The sequence below is a fragment of the Gigantopelta aegis genome, chromosome 2, assembly GCF_016097555.1.
Source record: "Gigantopelta aegis isolate Gae_Host chromosome 2, Gae_host_genome, whole genome shotgun sequence".
In the NCBI taxonomy this organism is placed as follows: Eukaryota; Metazoa; Mollusca; class Gastropoda; order Neomphalida; family Peltospiridae; genus Gigantopelta; species Gigantopelta aegis.
Window position 1 is genome coordinate 48621898 of NC_054700.1, and position 20272 is coordinate 48642169.

A 20272-nucleotide genomic window follows, 5' to 3' on the forward strand; every position below is an offset into this window, starting at 1 on the left:
TTTGTATACTTGAGAGTGTGCAATAAAGTCAAAGGATGGTGTGGGTTTTTTTAATGTATGTATATGTGTATGCTTACAGTCAAATTGTTCGATTTAAAACTGTAAAACGAGTAACAAAGTGAATGGACATTTACAACAAAAAGAAAAACAAGAGAAGAAAACTACAATACTATAACTCGAAAACCTGCACTAATAAAAGGCAACAAAACTAAACAAGAAAACATCAGCAAAAAAAAAAAAAAAAAAAAAAAAAAACCCAACCCAGAACGAAACAAGTCAATAACACCCATCCCCCCCCACAAAAAAAAAAAAGAAGGAAAAGACGACAAAAAAAAAAGAAGAGAAAAAGACAGAAAAACAAAATAAAGTGAAAAAAATGAAAATAAAGGGGAAAAGGAGAAAGAAATATAAAACATACACTCATGTTTATTTGTATGCATGACTCCAGTCATTGCGTTCCTTTTTAAATTGAAGTCGTACTAAACAATCAGGAGCAAACAGCGACTGTACGGAACGAAATATTTGACAAGATGGATTCAGTCGTATATGCATTATTGACAAACTGTGAAATTCGCGGGCTTTTCAGTTCATACCTATATGCAAATGCAGCCGAGCGCAGGCGCGAAAACATCAAATGTGTGCACTTGTACTGGGGATTAAAACACGAGTTTGTGAAATCGATAGGAAAGTTTAATATTAAACACTTAAAACAAAGAGCGGATCACCGTCCCTTCCACGTGATTCCAACGTGTTGACGTAATCGATTTCCGGCCCCAGTTCGATATTCAAATGAGTTTCATAGCCTGGGAATTCTTAAACGCAACAAGACCGCTTACTTAGTCTTGGTGTTGGCAACATTTATTAAGACTTAAGCTACGGAATAGAAGTCTTTTTGAATTAGAAAAAAATGCACTCGTGTTAATGCTTGAATGTTGACGTTTATAAATATTAGCCTGTCACGTTGTGTTATTTATCGCAAACTGTTAATGATATTATAAATGAAACACAGAATTCGAGAATTAATGATGCACACATCTTAATATTAGTTTTATGCTTAGATGTGAAATGTAATGACCGACATGTAACTAGGTTTACACTCTTGCATTGATCCAAAAAGGTTCATTTTAAGCAAGTAAACACAATCATGACATTATTATTTGTCAAATATGATCTTCAAAAAGGTATTTGAAGTTGGTTTCAAGTTCAAACATCATAACAAATGATTATGCTGCAGGTTCATTATACGTACTTTTCTAGTTTATTTTTAATTAAAAACATTCCATTATTTAAATATTAAGCAGAGCTTTTTTAATGACCCCCCCCAAAAAAACCACAAAAAACCCAAAACAAAACAAACAAAACAAAAAAAAGCCCCACACAAATCTAATTTGAATTCTATATTATACTGAAATGTAATTTTGATCACAAAAGTGTTCTGTATTCTCGGATATCAGTGTAAGTTATTTGTGAAAGTGAAATTTAAAACGTATTTTATTTCTGAACCAGGGCCTCAATTTACAACACGATCTTACCGCTATATTCGTCTTAAGTCCATAAAGTAGTTGAGCACATTTAAGGCGATTTTAGCGTTATTTATCGTTTCGTAAAACGGGTCCCAGTTAAACCTACTGGTGTTCCAGCAACATATAATACGATGTTTAAAGAAGTTGGGGATGACACAAACAAAATGATTGCTACATGCACCTGAACAGTGTTTACCACTTTGGGGATTACTTAAAGGTACATACCCTAGTTTTTAAACACTAAGGCATATTTTTTACTATCAGAGCCGTTTTTGATAACGGAAATCATACTTTACTTAGATTTTATTGTTTAGATTATCCATTTCCGTTTTTGATCATCCTGGTGTTTTTAATATCACAAAATGCATTTCTCATATTTTTAAAAACGTACGTGCGTCTGAGAAGTGACAGTTATGGAGTCGAGGTTTAGTCTATTTTTAGAGGGTATTTCTCAAAGTCACAGACTCATGTTTCACTCAACTGTAACTTTATAAAAATGTGTTACAGGTTTGTGCATTTTCATGGACTTAAACTAGGGTCTGTCCCTTTAAGGGTGGGGTCTACCTCATTCTAGCTAGCTCGCCAGTATGTGCTTGGGTTGTAGTATCGAACACCCTAAGAGGCTCATGACAGGAATATCAAAGGTCATTGTATGTGCTGTCCTGTGAGCTGATTAGCAGCAACGGATATTTTATATGCTGCATCTCACATGCATGGTAATACATACCACGGCCTTTGTCGCAGCAATTGTGGGGCACTGACTGAAATGAAAAATAGCCCAGTGGGCCCACCGACAGGGATCGATCCACAACAGACCGCGCATTAGGCGAGCGCATTACCACTGGGCCACGTCTCGTCCCGGCCTTTTTATGATTGAAAATGTCTCAGGATGTAGATATCAGCGTATATGATCTTTAAAATTTTTATTTGAAAAATATTATGCTTTGGGATTTGACACCCCCCCCCCCCCCCCCCCCCCCCGCATGTCCACAACGTCTCGGCTGCATCTCTGAGAAGTCCACAAATTAAATTCTTGGAAGTGTATTTTTATCTTCTTCATATCCAAATCAACTATTTCTCTGTACAGCTCGGAGTTTAGGTGCAACATTTTCACCCGAAGAGCGCATGTCCAACAAGTTTGCGTCTTCACGTGTCTTAACACGCAATCATTGTCTTACGTTACGGCTTCCAACGGTCTGAGAGTCAAGCGAAAGTTTCACAAATATAAATACATCTTGCACGGTGTGTGACCAGGCCAAATTCCACACGGACGGTAGAAATAATTGCACTTGCAAACATTATATTTAATCTCATTTGGGCGATAAATATCTGAGACGTTTTCACCCGGCGATATGATCACACGAGACAGCTGTTTGCGAAGATGGTCGTTTGCTTAATAATGTAACAGCGCTGCCTTTTTTCTAATGAAATGCGTGCAACATGCACGAAAGTGCGGGTCATTTTGGTTCCTTTATTGATTTTTTAAAACATGATTTTTTTTGTTCTTGTATGCAGTTGAGGTTCAAGCAGTTGCATACTGTCATGGACCCGTCCTTTTAAAATGTTTACTCTAGAGTCAAGACTCCAATAGAGTGTGAGCTTTTAACGCCATATCAACGTCATACAAATCGTATGCGTGCGACGTCATTAGAGATTTGAGTCTAGACTTAACGTTTTATAAGCACGGGCCCTGGTTACACACTTCAACTATCTGGGTTGTTTGTCCAGGACGGTGATTAGGTGTTAGTGGTTAGTGAGAGAGAAGTCGACGAAGTGGCTTCACGCCTACTGATTGAAGAATTAAAACTCACTCTTGGTGCCAGGATGCGAACTCAGTACCATCCTACCTTAGAGCCGTTGGTTTAGCCACGGCAACACCAAGTTCGGTTCAGTTCAGCCGAATTCTTTATAACCAAAGCTTTTCTAGACATTAGCACATGCAAAAGAGAGAAGGTGCACCTTTTCAAGAATAACCACCAGCAGTTGCAATGGGAGATTTGGACCCTTTTGTCGGCAAACTGCACACTGCCATTTCAGTTGTCTCTCACTTGTAAACATAGTCCCAAGATCTCTTGAGCACAGGTTCATATACAACCTGTCCAAAGCATCCTTTGTACTCTACATTGTGCAGAGATACAATTTGGAGTACGTTCAAAATCGAGGTGCAGGTATTACTTTTCCGACAAAGGCGACGACTGCGTCAACGTTTGCTTTTACCCTCAACGTTCTCTTTAGGTTTAGGTTCATTTCTCACCAAAAAACCCACCTGTTAGTCCTAGATGAATTGCCTGAAACCTTAGTGGTATAGGGGCATGTTAAAGATATATTTTCTCCTAGAGGAATGTGACTTGCATTAGAGTATCACGTATGTATGTTCATCTCAATTCAATTGTTTTTATAATTTAAAGATTTCAATTTGTAAATAAAATATAATGGTTTAGGTCAATGCTACAGATTTGCGGTGAAGTCCATTTCTCACGAACTATAAATCGCAGACTAATGAACTTTATTTAACTTTGTATTTTCATCTTCAAACATGTTATTTATTTTATTTTATAATTTCAGTTTTCTCATTACATTTTTAGCGTTTAGCTCAATGTTAAGTTTTCGCTATTAAGTCCATTTGCCACAAATTATAAGTAGTTAACTAAAGAACGTTATTTGAGTGCATGCCACTTATTTTATTTTGTAATTTAAAATTTTAATGAAATGCCTTGGCATTCAGCTTAACCGTAAGTATTCGCGTTAAAGTCTATTACTCGCAAACTATAAGTCCTATATGAATCAAACTTGGTTTATAGTTGCCACTATTAATCGAGTTAAACCTCTATAGATGCAACCATGAGTGACACTGAATACGTTTAATTCCGCGCAATATTTGTTTTTCGTTCGGATTACATTAAATCATAATTGTAATCATCCATAACACAGGTGTTATTGAAACATACATAGGTGGTTAAGCTGCAATGCTTAAGATGTTATCGACTAAAAGAGACTTTTTAACGATAGTAATTAAATATCAAATATATTTTTCTGCATAAAATGTTAGTGGCTGCATATTAAACATGTTTCTGATCGTTCTAATATTTGTACTGGGTTAAAATTATTTTATTTCTGAAAATATTTTTTTTTTCGTACGTACGAAATTATTTAAAGACGAAATCCAGTTTGGGCTTCTTACAAATATTAAGACGACCAGAAACACATTAGATATACAGACACTGATATTCTAAACAAGAAAAGACATTTAGTATGTAAGTTTAATCGTAGAAATATTTTATCAGTCGGAAAAGTCTTAGAATACAGCAAACTCAGGAATGTCCCTTTAATGACACCACTAGAGCACATTGATTTACTAATCATCGGCTATTACCAAATATTTGACATATTGTCTTAGAGAGGAAACCTGCTAAAAATCCATTAGTAGCAAGGGATCGTTTATATGCAGCATCCCACAGACATAATAGCACATACCAAGGCCTTTCATATACCAGTCGTGGTGCACTGGCTAGAACCAAATTTAAAGAATGAATATTTAAATGTATTCAATGCATGTGAAGTTTTATATATTATCCAGACGAATATTTCAATATTAAACTGATATCAAACACTTACACTAACAGAAGGAAAGGCAAAGAGGACGCCATATAATTATCACCTTGTCATTGAACACTTCGACTCTATCTGATGTGGAGATACGGTTTTGATCACGATAAAAGTTTTGTCGTTCAGTTTATTGTGAAAGTCGAGTATATTATATAAATAATAAGTTGGAAGCAAGCAGAAACTGAATTTACACGTACGGGCTACGTGATTTCAAATATAGAGACAGACAGACACACAGACAGACACACTAACATACAGACAGACATACAGACATAAATACCGACAGACATACACAGACACACAGACATACACACACAGACAGACAGACACACAACACACATACAGACATACAAACACACACACCACAGACACACACAGACACACACCACACACACACACACACACATACACACACAGACAGACAGACAGACCGGCAGTCAGTTATGTTTCCGACTCACAGAACATTTCCAGCTAAAATTACATATGAAATGCATTTTCATGTTTAGAATATCAGAATGTTTCCATTAAAAATGCCAACCGACCTATCAGCCAGCCAAACAAAAGTAAATTAAAAAAAAAATGTAATGAAATACAATAAATAAATAAATAAATACCACCACCACCACCACCACCACCACCATCATCACCAAGAACATCACTATGAATGAATGAATGAATATCTGTACTTATATCCAATTAAAACTGAAACACGCTGTCCTAGGCACAATAATCAGGTACGTGTATTCCGAATATCCCTTCAAGACCGTGGATTAACTAGTTGTTAGATATTAGCGAGAAAAGACTCCGGGTAAAGGTATTATACCTCCCCAGTGAACGTTAGAACTCACTCCAGTGGGTACCGGTGCCGCGATCCGAACCAAGTACCCAGTGACCTTATAGTCTCAGATCCAAGTTTTAGCCCGTGGAAATGGATACCAAGTTTGGTTAATCTACAAACACGTATGTATAACGTTACAATAAAGTCAAATTAGAGTCTGCGACGTTGAGACAAACGAAAGTTATCCAGCTTTATTGCAACACTGGGATTTGGTGGTTACAAATCAAGATTAAATTGAAGGAGGCCTCCCTCCCCCACCCCGCGTGAAACTGTTAGTATGTGACGTTGAAACCATTAAAAACAGACTAGAACTCGTCTCCATAACCGTTATTTCTCAGAGGTACGTACGTCTTTGGGATGACCAGAAACACTCGGATATACGGATGCGCGGTCGGTTTAGGATCGATCCCCGCCTGTGGGCCCATTGAGCTATTTCTCGTCACAGCCAGTGCACTACAACTGGTATATCAAAGGCCGTGATATCCTGTCTGTGGGATGGATGGTGCATATCAAAGATCCCTTGCTACAAAAGGAAAAATGTAGGGGTTTCCTCTCTATGATTGTTTCAAACTGACCCTATGTTTGACATCCAATAGCCGATGATTAATAAATCAATGTGCTCTAGTGATGTCGTTAAACAAAACAAACAAACTAACAGTAACAAATCCGCGGGCGTGTTTTAAAACTGGTGTCTGTCGCTTTAAGGTCAATGACCTAATCGTCATGTCGGCGATACAAGTGAACAAATTAAAATCTCACATCCAACAATGCTTCAAGGTGTTAATTTGTAAAAAGTGAAAACTCATCGGAAATGCACGCATTTTTCTACAGTGAAATTTTGTCTGGATCTTGATAACAATGTTCTTTTTAATATCGCTCCGAGATAACCCCAACATAAATATTTAAACATTCCACGTGGGTTTGTTAAAATGTGGATTTCTTTTTTCTTTCAGCTGTAAGGAATACTGCTCATGTTTGAAATATCTCTGAATATTGTTTTTCCTTAAGCCCAAGAAAGCCACAATTCATTTCTTTTGGCACATACAATTAAAACAGGTTTCATCTGTCATAAAAAAGTGTATTTTAAAATATCTTTCCCATGAGCGTTAGAGGAAATATTACATGTTCCTGCTACAGTTGTCACAACGTCGAGATATTATTTGTGAAAGATTAACAAGTGTATTCAGTAAACTATAGTTATACCGTGAAAAACCTGGGCAATCTATGTTCTCTCATATAAATAAAATTACCGAGTGGGACTAAGTCCTTTCTAGCTAAAGATAGAGATAAATAGATAGACACGTAAACAGACAGGCCTCGGTGGTGTCATGGTTAAGCCATCGGCTTGTAGCTACAGGGTTCGCACCCAGGGACCAGATCACAACTCAGTGGGGAGGTGTAAGGATACTACACTGGCTTCTTTCTCACTAACCACTAACCCACTGTCCTGACAGACAGTCCAGATAGCTGATGTGTATGTACCCAGAATGGCGTGCTTGAACCTTAACTGGATATAAACACGAAAATAAATTGAGATAGAAATGAAATAATTGAGAAACAGGCAGGTATATATATATATATATATATATATATATATATATAGGCATGAATATATACTGACATGCCTTTAGAGATAGGTAGCTAGACTGACATACAGAAAAACAGACAGACAGATAGTTAGACAGAGAGACAGAAAGATAGACAGAAATATAAAAATGACCGACACAAATATGTTTACAACATACACGGACAGACAGATACAGACAGATAAACAGACAAAGGGACATACATACACACACAAATCCTATTCGTAGTCGTCATACTAACCGCGTGCGGTCGAAACATCTCTAATGTTAGAGAGGTTACGGATACTGACGGGTCACCACTTTGAGGGTAGTTAGTGACGTCACAGCAGTTTGCTTGCCGCTCTTTACGATTAAAAGGTCTGCTACATGTAATAACTTTCGTGGCTAATATATAATTTTACTACTAATAATAAATAAATATCACTTTTGAGAATGCAGCCATCTATAAGTCACTTACCAGGCCGATCTACGAAAACTAGCTAAAAAAAATGAATGAATGAATGTTTAACGTCACCCCAGCACGAAAAACACATTGGCTATTGGGTGTCAAACTATGGTAAATGTTCAATATCAGTATAAAAATTCAACAGTTAAATAAAAAAAAGTAAAGAACTGGGTAACAATACAAATATCACAGATAGATAAAATTAAAATTTAGAATTAATAGTGAGTAACACGTAAAAATTGTAATAAAAGTTCTAGATGGAATCGAAAGGATTCCATCACATTTTTTTTTACCAAATATATCTTTTTTAGTTTACTTGAGATGCTTACACTCCACCAAAATGTGGCGAACCGTCAGAGTACACTGATAGCGGTCACAGTGAAGTAGAGGATCTCCTAGCTAAACAATTAGGACTATTACCGAATCACATTAATGGGCTGAATTTACGATGCCTTTTTTTCTTAAACGCAGATGTTTAAGCATTGTAAATGTTGGTAAGACATAAACAGACTTTGTAAATTTGTCCCATGAATATCCGAAACAGTAATGGTGTAGTTGTGGAATATCTCTATTGATGACACTGTGACAAATATAACAAGCAATATCTCATCTGGACCAGTGCTGTTATATACATGGTGTATTCACTGTATCATATAGTCTGGATTCTAAGTGCATGTATTTTTGTATAAAATTAGAGACTAAACACAATCTTTTGACTGTATGTGTTGAAAATGACGAGGACATATTGCCTCACGGATGAGCAAAATGTTATATCAAATAAATAAATAAATAAAATAAATAAATAAATAAATAAATAAAATAAATAAATAAATAGATGAAATGAAATGAAATGAAATGAAATGAAATGAAATGAAATATAATAAAATAAAAATAAAAATAAAAGACCAATAAAAATCCTTGAAAATCAACACAACTATGCCAACAACAAACAGAATGAATGAATGAATGAATGAATGTTTAACGACACCCCAGCACGAAAAATACATCGGCTATTGGGTGTCAAACAATGGCAATGGGAAAAACAAACAACAAACAGAAAAAAAAGAAAGAAAAAGAAAAGACCACCATCCCCATTGAAAAACAAACAAAACTTACAAAAAAACCCCATTCCACCATAAACACACAGAACAAACAAACAGAAATAACAATATATATATACCAGTAGTCTCAAACAATATCCACTGGATGGTATAACCCGTTAAGCAAAGTCTTAAGTATTACGTAAGTTGTGATACGTAAATAACCCGATTATAGAACAGAAGAATTCCACTCGACATGAAAGAAAATGGTGCACATGTCCTCGAGGGGATCATTCATTGCAACATATATTATATAAGTGACACTCATCATACATATGTTTGTAGAACAAAATTGGCTACTACTTGAATTTGTTTAAGTAATAGGCATCGGTAAGCTTAAATAGTGGTGTGATTAACAATGCATGGCATCGTAAGTGATTGAACTTATTAAATCAGAAACCCGATGGGAAGGTTTGATACAACTGATAGTTATTACAATTTTCTAAACACATATATATGGTAAAACCTGTACATCAGGCAACCCCTGCTAAACAATCTATTTACCCATTCCATTTAATATAGTTGAAATTAAAGACAATTAAGCAGCCACCTGTATTAAAATACCATCTTTCTGTTCTCCCATTGCATCTAATGTAATACTCATTGGCCTTAATTAACCAGCCAACTGTCGCAGAACTTTCATATCTTATAACATCCAAGATGGCCGCTTAACAGGTTCGACAGTACAACAAATCAAAGGTTCAAAGACCCCACCGATAATAAATGAAAATAGATTTCTTCCATAGCAGAGACTAACTAGCAGAAAAAAGTTTGAGTTATTAATATGCAATGTTTAAATTCAAAATTAAATCGCCTAGCCGCTAACAGGTAGAGTACACACACGGGCTGATTACTCTGGAAGGACATCAGAGGGGAACCTGTTTGGGACCGAAGTGAACGTGCCAAAGTTTGAATTAGCTGGTACATGTGTAGTTAGCTCTCGGCTTTGACACTCCGAGTTGGCAGCTCATACCACTGGCACAGGGACTAAATGTGGCGAGAGGGATTAGATCCCGTGACTGCCAAGGTCTCCGTGACACCGAGCCAATTGCTCAAGCTCAAAGAGACAGTTTCTGTGGTGTCTGCAGGTAAACTTGGAGCATTCCTCACCATCAAAGTCAAGGCGAAGTTTGTCTGATAATAGAAAGCGTACTCGACCTTTTTCTGACCCATTTGATATAAATAAAACACAGCACTATTGTAAACGCATATCGTCACATACCATTGACCTATTTAATGGCTTAACAAAGAATTACCAGAATATATATACGATTGATATGTCCTTAAATGTACTTTATTCAACCATCTACATAACCACCATATCCCACTTATTGATGGTATTTTGTAAAAATTATTGAATTATGGCGACGGTCTATTATTCAAAAAACAAAAATTGCCAAAGGAGTTTTCGTGGATTTTTTCCATTGTGTTTCCGTTTGGGTGATACGATAACGAGGTTTGGTATTCCAAATGAATGTATTTTTCATTTATTATCAAGTTTTCGAGAAATCAAATAATTAAATCAGTGACAATATGCCTTTAAAGTAGTACATGGTAAGTCAGTTAATTTGTATACTTGGGTTTAGAACCTTGATAGAATGGATGCTTAACATATACTGTTGAGACGAAATAAGGGATCATACAACTAATAACAGTCAATAGTAACTGCAGCCATAACACTGAATCCAGAGTGCCAGAAGTTGACAGTTTATTACAACTGGCATTCAATCCCACATTACAACTTTGTATGAAACTATGCTGGAAGTAATTTAAATTTGGTGTACAATTCCATGTTTTCATTGGCATGTGTCAATCAGTATACATGTATATGTATCTTCCACACCCAAATAATAGAGTATTTTCAGCATTAATTATTATATTAGTAATAGGCTGTTCCTATCATGAATAATATTAACTGAACCACAGAAGTCCCATATCCCCTCATTCGTAAAACATGTAAGTATGGTTGTTTGCACAAATACTAAAACATGCTGTGTGGACAAACTTACTGTACACAAAGTTTCAATTGTACCTCTTGTGATACGCTGATAGAAAGGTATCATATAAATTATAGAGACCGCCAAAAAGTCCTCCATGTTTAGTGTCAGAAAGTTAACGGTTCAATTATTGACATTCACTTGCATATTACATCTTTGTATTTTATACATACATTACTATGTCATCGGTGAATAGAATTTTATTTAAAATACCAAGTGGTCTCTTTGTTTTCCTCTAGTATATTAAATAACCAATTATTGACACTGTGTTGAGGTGTCTGGAGCCAATTTCACAAAACATCGTACGTTTACGTCTGCGACTAACATTTACACCTGTCATACGTTTACAAGTGTTTGACATAAATTTCATGCAGAAAATTACATCATTACGAAAGATGGAGCATTTTAAGGATGAAAGAAAGTGAAATATGTGTAGTTAAACTCTATTTGATGTACTGTTAATAGTAATACGAATTGTGGTTTAGTCGTAGATTTAGGTTTACGTGCAAAACGAAGCTTACGATGTTTTTGTGAAATTGGGCCCTGAACTTTATTACACCTCCAAAGTATTTCTAGTCGGCGACAAGACCTATTGTAATTGCTTGAATTATTATACTGTATTATTCCAGCAAATATTTCATTTCGTTTTGTATCTGGCTTAAGTATTTATTATCACAGTAATCTATAGTTTTGGATCTGTCCATGGGTTACAGTCTATTTTCAATACCTTAATTGTTTTGTACTTGGAGAGAACATAAGTGTCATCATCTTTGCAAGTCAAGGTACCATTCCGTATGATGTTCTGCGTCTCGTACCTTAAATGACATGTACCAGTGATATGTGTACAATTAGTCGTAGAAGATACGATGCGTTTTCATAACTTTTATATCTCTCACAACTTGTAGTAATAAATAAATCAACGACCACAGTTTTATCAACACCACAGATTGAAGGAAAATGTATGGTTTTCCAATGACTCTGCCTTGGGTATGTGTGTGTGTTTGGGGGGGGGGGGGGGGCTGGTTATTATGGCTTGAACTTTAGGTATTGTTAATTATTTCTTGAATGTGATGGGATTGAATTATCTTGTCCTTGTTTATTATACTCATGGAAAACAATAAGGGAATATATATATATTATGGTATTTCAGACCAAATTTGAATCACTGCTACATTAATTATGCCTGTACAAAATACACAAATGTATTGTGGGATTCACTGCCACTAACACGGTTAACATCCTGATACTGTGGATGAGAGTTTTGGCTTAAGTCAACATTTTCTGTTACTAATGTATTCTCTTATTCGTTTCCATCGATATGTGTATAACATGTTCAGCTACTTACATAGCAACGTGCTAAGTTTGTAATTGTATTAATGGCAAATTTCCTTTATATTCACTATTCAACACATGTACCACCGTTGGTGGCCTCTCTGTGAATAAACATTGTTGCTGTTTGTTTAAGCACAATACGCAATAATAAAAACACGTTTGAACATGTACCAATGACGACGATTTGCCTGTGATTTCAGTTCGACACGTGTGAATCAAGAGGAGTGCTCACGGTTCGACTGCTCAACTTCAAGAACCCCAAAGGCCGGACGTACGACGGTAGCTGCTGCGACCGCATACCCAAGGACAACGGTGTGTGTCCGGACCAGTGCGACTACGTCATGAGGCTCATCGTGTCCGGACTAGGCAGGTCAGTACCAACCAAACAGTTGTCAAAACATTCGCTCAGTATCCGCCCATCTCCATCCTACCCCAGCAGGATTGTATTTGAAAATCGGAGGAGGGTGTGGGGAGGGGAAAGGAGAGATTGTAAATGCGATGGCGTGGGGATGGAAATATGAGGACCCATAGGACCTAAATGTTTTACAAGGAGTTCAGATCATAACCTGACCCCTCCAAAAATGTAGAATTTTAAGTGTTTAACCACAGCCTACTATCTTCTCAGTACAATAATGGAGAGAAGTGTTCCGCGGTCTACCGCCCCGTACAAATCCTCTAGCCGAAGTTAATACAAAATACACTAATTGTATACAATCATCTTTCCATAAATTCCCACCGCCATTCGTCGCCATCGTATTTCTAATGAGTACACTAATGAAAGTATAATCATGGAAAGAAATAAGGGATCGCACCAACACTAACGGCAAAGAGAGACTCCAACCAAAGTCATCATCCATAGTCTCATGAAGGAAGGAAATGTTTTATTTAACCACGCACTCAACGCATTTTATTTACGGTTATATGGCGTCAGACATATGGTTAAGGACCACATATATATTGAGAGAGGAAACCCGCTGTCGCCACTTCATGGTCTACTCTTTTCGATTAGCAGCAAGGGATCTTACATACGCATCATCCCACAGACATGATAGTACATACCACTGGCTGGAACGAGAAATAGCCTAATATGTCCACCGACGGGAAGACGGGGATCGATCCTAGACCGGTCGCGCATCAAGCGAACCCTTTACCACTGGGCTACGTCCCGCCCCTAGTCTCACGAAGTCGACCGTTTTACTGGCAGTGAATCTCACGTTAATGACATTCAGTCCACATGGCATCTCTGTATTTTATACACACTCCTCGCGTGTATTCTCTTCTTTCTTTCTCTCGGTGTAATATAAATTTAATACAGTGATTGTCAAGAACGTCAAAGTTTTCCCCATCCTCTTGAAAAGCGGAATGTTGATTAGCACAAATACAAAACCATTTCTCAAACGCTTTGCAATTATCCTCTGTGATCAGTAGTTAGTATACATGTTCAAAGACCTTCTTTCCAAGATTTTGCACATCTTCTGCTTTAAAAATACACTAGTTAAGTACAAATACACCTATCTCGCAACTTACACTCATCCCCAACCCCGCATGTCACCACGTGTGGATTTAAACAGGAACACAGGACATTAATCATCTTTCTTTCTTTAATAACCAGCATCACACGATCCTTGATCTTCAAATAGGAATAGATGAACATATCAAAACAGTGTGTACTTTTTCAAACAACTTATTAGATATGTTTTCCTTGCGGTTTGATTACATTGTTGATTTTGACACACATACACACACACACACACACACACACACACACACACACACACACACACACACACACACACACACACACTAAAACTGGGTTTAAATAAGGCGGACTTTGATCTTTTTGTGTCACTGAATACAATAACTTCAGTTTTACGCGCCACCTCCCAACTAATACAACAAAAACCTGCCATTTGTTCTATTCTGTATAAAAGACTCCTTGCTGCTAGTCTATTGTAAGAATAGCCTCTGTATTGATAGCGGGTTTTCTCTCTCATAGCAACTAATTAAATTATAATCTGATTCAACTCACATGGCAAAACTGCACGCCCACAACATAATGCTTTTACTTTATTTGCTACGTAGATATGTAGTAGTATCGAAGAGCTCCTACTGGCAGTAGCTCATTTGATAGATCACTCGACTCTTATACAGAAGGTCTGTGGTTCGGTCCTCTAAGTGGATTTTGATTTATATGTTACTTAGAAGCTAAACAACGATATTATTATCGGTAGTACTCAATGGTTTTGTTTAAGTAATTAAAGAAATATTGTGTTTGCCAATATCCAATAAACGATCAAGTACGTTAGCCGGGCACAGGCCTTGGTTATCAGAGCCGCCTGGTCAAAAGAGGAGTTAAAAATTAATTTCTGTAGTTAGTGAGAGAGACGTCGGTTACCGGTATCGGATGTAAGATTGGTTGGTACCGGGTTCACATCCCGATACCGGCTCCCACCCTGAGCGAGTTTAATCCGCCACTACGATGACGTCTCTCTCACTAACCACTAACCCCTTGTCCTGGACAGACAGTCCTGATAGCTGAGGTATGTGTCCAGGACAGCGTGCTTGAATCTTAATTGAATATAAGTACGGAACTAAGTATGAATGAAATAAAAAATTTAAAAAGTCGATGAAAAGGTCGTATACCTCTCCACTCCATTCAAATTGTTAACTTAATCAGTACGCTTCAGATATTTTCAATAATTGGCCATTTGCAAAATGCGATAAATGAAAGGTATCGTTATGGAAAGAGAGCGCACTCTCTTTATCGACTTGTCTAATACTGTTAAGAGTTGTGACTTCGACTAGCTGTCTTCATACGGATAGGCCTGGGACTGTCTTAAAAAAAGAAACCTGGCAAATCTAAAAACTAAATGTTTTCCTTTCACCTATTCTATTGAGATATTGTGTGAAATATACAAGCAGAACACATTGTCTTCAGCACGAATGAATACGCTGCCGTAACTAGCTGTAGAAACTAATATAGTCCAATTTAGGAAACAGACTTTTGTTTAAAATAATAATAATATGTTTAAAATACAGAAATGTCTTTGCATATATTTGTTTTCTTTTGATAATTATGGAAGCAGATTGACCACTGCAGCATTTAAATAACCCAGAGTTTTATCTTTGTTTTACTATTATTATTAATAAATACTAACATCTGTTCACATGGTACGCAATCACTTATACAAATAGCTCTAAAATGATGTGGTCAACCTACAGTTGATTTGTTTGTTTGCATGCCATTTACAAGGTAAACGAATTTCCTCAGCAAGACAGTCGTACGTTCGTCTCCATATTGTGACATTTATTTTACATATAGACTTTATTTCCACACAGAAATGGCGTTGAAATGCATGCAAAAGCAAATGGTGGTATTCAACAGACCAGTCCCTTTACCCTAATTAGTTATTCTGATATATGTCAGAAAAATTAGAGACTTATATACGATACATTATACCCTGTTTATAGAGACCACCTGTTCGCTCAGAGAGTGAGACATTCGACTTTAGTTAGCATTCCACGACCTGTTTATTAAGTTCGACGTTTATGTGATGTTTTGTCTATAGACAGCAGTCTATACTGGACAATAAAATAAACGCAAATCAGAGTTATGGTTAGTTTGTAATCAGAAAAGATTTACTTGATTATAAATTCTCAGTTCTGTGATATAAGAAATAGTATATTAGCCTGTGATTCTCCTGAATCTCAGTATGTGTTAAAGGGACATTCCTGAGTCTGCTGCATTGCAAGATGTTTCCGACTAATAAAATATTTCTACGATTAAACTTACATATTAAATATATTTTCTTGTTTAGAATATCAATATGTTTCTGGTCGTCTTAATATTTGTAAGAAGCCGAACCTGGATTTTGTCTTCAAATAATTTCGTACGCACGAAAAACAAATATTTTAGGAAATAAAATGGAATTTAACCTAGTACAAATATTAGAACGATCAGAAACACATTTAATATACAGCCACAAATGTTTTATGCAGAAAAATATATTTGATATGTAATTACAATCGTTAAAAAGTCTCTGGTACTCGATAAAATCAAAATATTGCAGCAAACTCAGGAATGTCCCTCTAATTCGTTCTTAAAAAAAGAGAAAAGGTTACAGCTAAATATTACGTTCGCGTTTCTTTTTGAGTTCAGTATATATTTAAACAACATCTGATCGATGCAAATTGTGCATAAACTGCACTAAATGTTTTTTTGTTATTAATATATGAATAACTTTAACTGAAATTTCAATTTATTGCATATTAGCAAACCATCTGGCGTCAGGAAAGATAAGAATCACGCACATACACACGCACGCACACACACGTACATACACACGTACGCACGCAGACAGAAACACACACACACATATATATATATATATATATATATATATATATATATAGAGAGAGAGAGAGAGAGAGAGAGAGAGAGAGAGAGAGAGAGAGAGAGAGAGAGAGAGAGAGAGAGAGAGAGAGAGAGAGAGAGAGAGAGCGGTACAACTTGAATACATCTGCTTCTATTATGTGTACATACACACTTTATTAATCTTGATAATCTTGATATCATAATCATCGTATATTGCTGTTCCGATAATTAAAGGAACTATACTGAGTTTGTAACGATTCTGAAAAGTTTTCAACAAATGAAATGTTTTACATTATTGAAATAATGCTTTATTTTAAAAATATATTAATGTAAGATAGTGTTTAAAACAGGATAACGCATGATGTGCATTCATTTTATTGGGATAAACAAATAAGTCATCTAGGGCTGAAAACTCAGGATAATTACTTTAATGGTCTAGATTATAATCATTTTAAATATAGAATCAACCATATACATGACTGTATATAGTAAAAAACCCAAAAACATCCGAAATAAAATATGTATTTATGTTAGTATCTCAGTGATCCATTTATCGAAGAACTACATCAAATAGTTGTACATGATGTGCAGTGTTATGAAACCGAGTACGCAATCACATAAACTTTCAATCACGTTAATGTAAACGATTTGCACTGCACCACACTTGAAATGTAAATTAATGTAAAGTTAGAATCCCAGTTAATCATCAAAAAGCACGAATGTCAACTAAAAGTGTAATCCGAAACCAGGAATGTAAATTTAATATGGGTCATCGATCACGTTTCGAAGTCCGGCAGCAAACACCAGAGTCGGAGACCAAACCGGATTTAGGGCCATTTGTGAGGGAGCCCACCTTTAGGCACGAGAACTCGACCAGACCTCCGACCAGACTGCGACATACTGATTATATATACCTAGTGTTAGCTAACACACTGTGATATAAGTGGCATTCCAGAAATAGACTTGACTTCCAGTGTTCATGTACTCTTTGCAACAGGGCTACTTTCCATCGATACATTTTTGTTTGTTGCTGCTGCTGTTTTTTATTTGTTTGTTTGTTTGTTTGTATGATTTTGTTTCGTGCATCTATCCGCTTAGAGGTCAGCTGCACTACCTTTCTATAGCGAGCGAGCAATATTTGTATTCAGAAAAATCCTTAAATAATCAGTTAGTTTCTTTGTAAATTTAGACTCGCGTAATTGAAGAAGAAAGGAAGGGGGATGGGCTATCCATGGCTGACGCCATTTTCACGAATTTTCCTATAATATTAATTCAGGCAATATAGTTAAATACTCATCACAAAAAAGTTTAAGTTTAAATTTCAACTATTCGACTCTGTATGTAGAACAAAATGAGATATAAAAATGTACAAAAATATAGCTGGTGAATTTGTTTTAATTCAATGTTCAAAATACGCTAGCCAAGATACCAACTATTTAATTTTACGTATTTGTATTAATTTAATTAATTCACTTAAAATATAATAACAGAGAAAGAAAAATGTGAACAGCTATCTAACATTTTACAGGTGTCCCAAGACTAATGTGAATATAAAACATAAAATGGTAATAACCAAAGTAATGAAAAGCACTTTAATATGTAATATGTTAGTAACATCGTGTAGTGTACGCTACCATGGGAGTGAACAGTTCCTAAAACTAGATACCAAAGATTGGTGCTTGAGTTTTCTGGAAAGCTTGTTAATTTATACAGCTGGGGGCGGGACGTAGCCCAGTGGTAAATCGCCCGCTCGATGCGCGGTCGGTCTGGAATCGACCCCAATCGGTGGACCAATTGGGCCGTGGTATGTACTATCCTGTATGTGGGATGGTGCATTTAAAAGATCCACTGCTGTTAATCGAAAAAAAGTAGCCCATGAAGTGGCGACAGCGGGTTTCCTGTCTCAATATACCTGTATGAGTGGTCCTTAACCATATGTCCGACGCCATGTAGCCGTAAATAAAATGTGTTGAGTGCGTCGTTAATTAAAACATTTCCTTCGTTCATACAGATGTCCTATCAATAGCACGACTCTTCTTGTTTGTATATTTACACATTATTTATTAACCGTAACCTACCCTCCTGGAACAATGAATTTGACCAGATTGAAATAAAACAGCCATCATCAAATATCTCACTAAGGAAAGTGAAAATGCTACTGAAATTCACTGTCTTATGGTTGGTAATTATTAAAATCTGTTTCACAATTTGAATTCTTTGTATTATAGTAGAGAAACACGAACACATCGTATTGTTCCCGAAAAACCCCCACTGTATTACATATCTGTGATGTGTCTCTAGGTGTCATGATACCAATTAACATCTCACTGGCCAAAATTCCAAGGAAACCTAATTTAAATAGCATATTAAATACTACCATGCCTGTAATTAGTGACATATGTAACGGGACTTGTTATAAAGTATTTTTGTCATGTGACTAGTAAATTCGTGTAATTTACATTGAACTAGTATCAGGCTTCCAGGTACTACTGTGTTTGGAAGATGTGCGGGAGGTCGTACTTTTTGTGCGGGCTAGGGCAGTCCCATTATATCCCAAAAACAAACCCCATCAAAAAAAACAAAAAAAAAAAAAAAAAACAAAACAATAATAATAATAATAATAAATAAAATAAAATAAAATAAAATAAACAAACTAAACAGAACTAAAAAAAACCAGTATCTTTAAATGAATGGTCAAGTAAGTTTGGAGAAGGAGTAGCAGAAATTACCGTTTAAATCTAGTTCTCTATACAATTGCAGCAAACGTCACTCATCCACAGACACAGACCGGAAACGCTATTTAACGAAATTTAAAAAAAACATCAAATGACTTTTTGACTATTCTGTAAAAGCATTTCTGGACGTAGAGAAGAAGATTTTAAAACATTGGTTTCAATTTCAACCTTTGAGCTCCGCCCCTCAGGCCCATGTGTGTCAGAGTGACCAACTTAAAGATTTTGTTTCTCCATAGGTCAAAGAAGCTTTCCAGCATTTTTAAAAAATAGAGAGCTTTTTTCAATATTGGCTACATTTTCCTCTTTTGAGAAATGGTCTAGTAGTTCTGAAGGAATACCAGTTTAAATGGATTGCTATATGGGAGTTTTAACTTTTTATGGGTTATGTTTTCTCTTACCGTGGAAACAGCCAGAATGATCAAATTCACTGTTTTCGAGACGGTGATGGCCTTAATATTGTGTTTTGTGTGTGGTTAACTCCGTCTTTTGCAAAAATATACATGATACACTAGTCAAATGAGTTTCCATTTCATTAGTTTGGGTGAGTTGTTTTGGGATATTCACGACCACGTCTTCTTCTTTAAAACTGGCTTACCTTTTTCCCATTTAGTCTCGGGCCACAGATGTGGATGGGGATGCAATGAACAAATTCACAATTTTGTTTCTCCATGGGTCAATGAAACTTCCCATGAAATATATTTGGAAATGGGACTAATAGATCGGAAAAAAGTACAG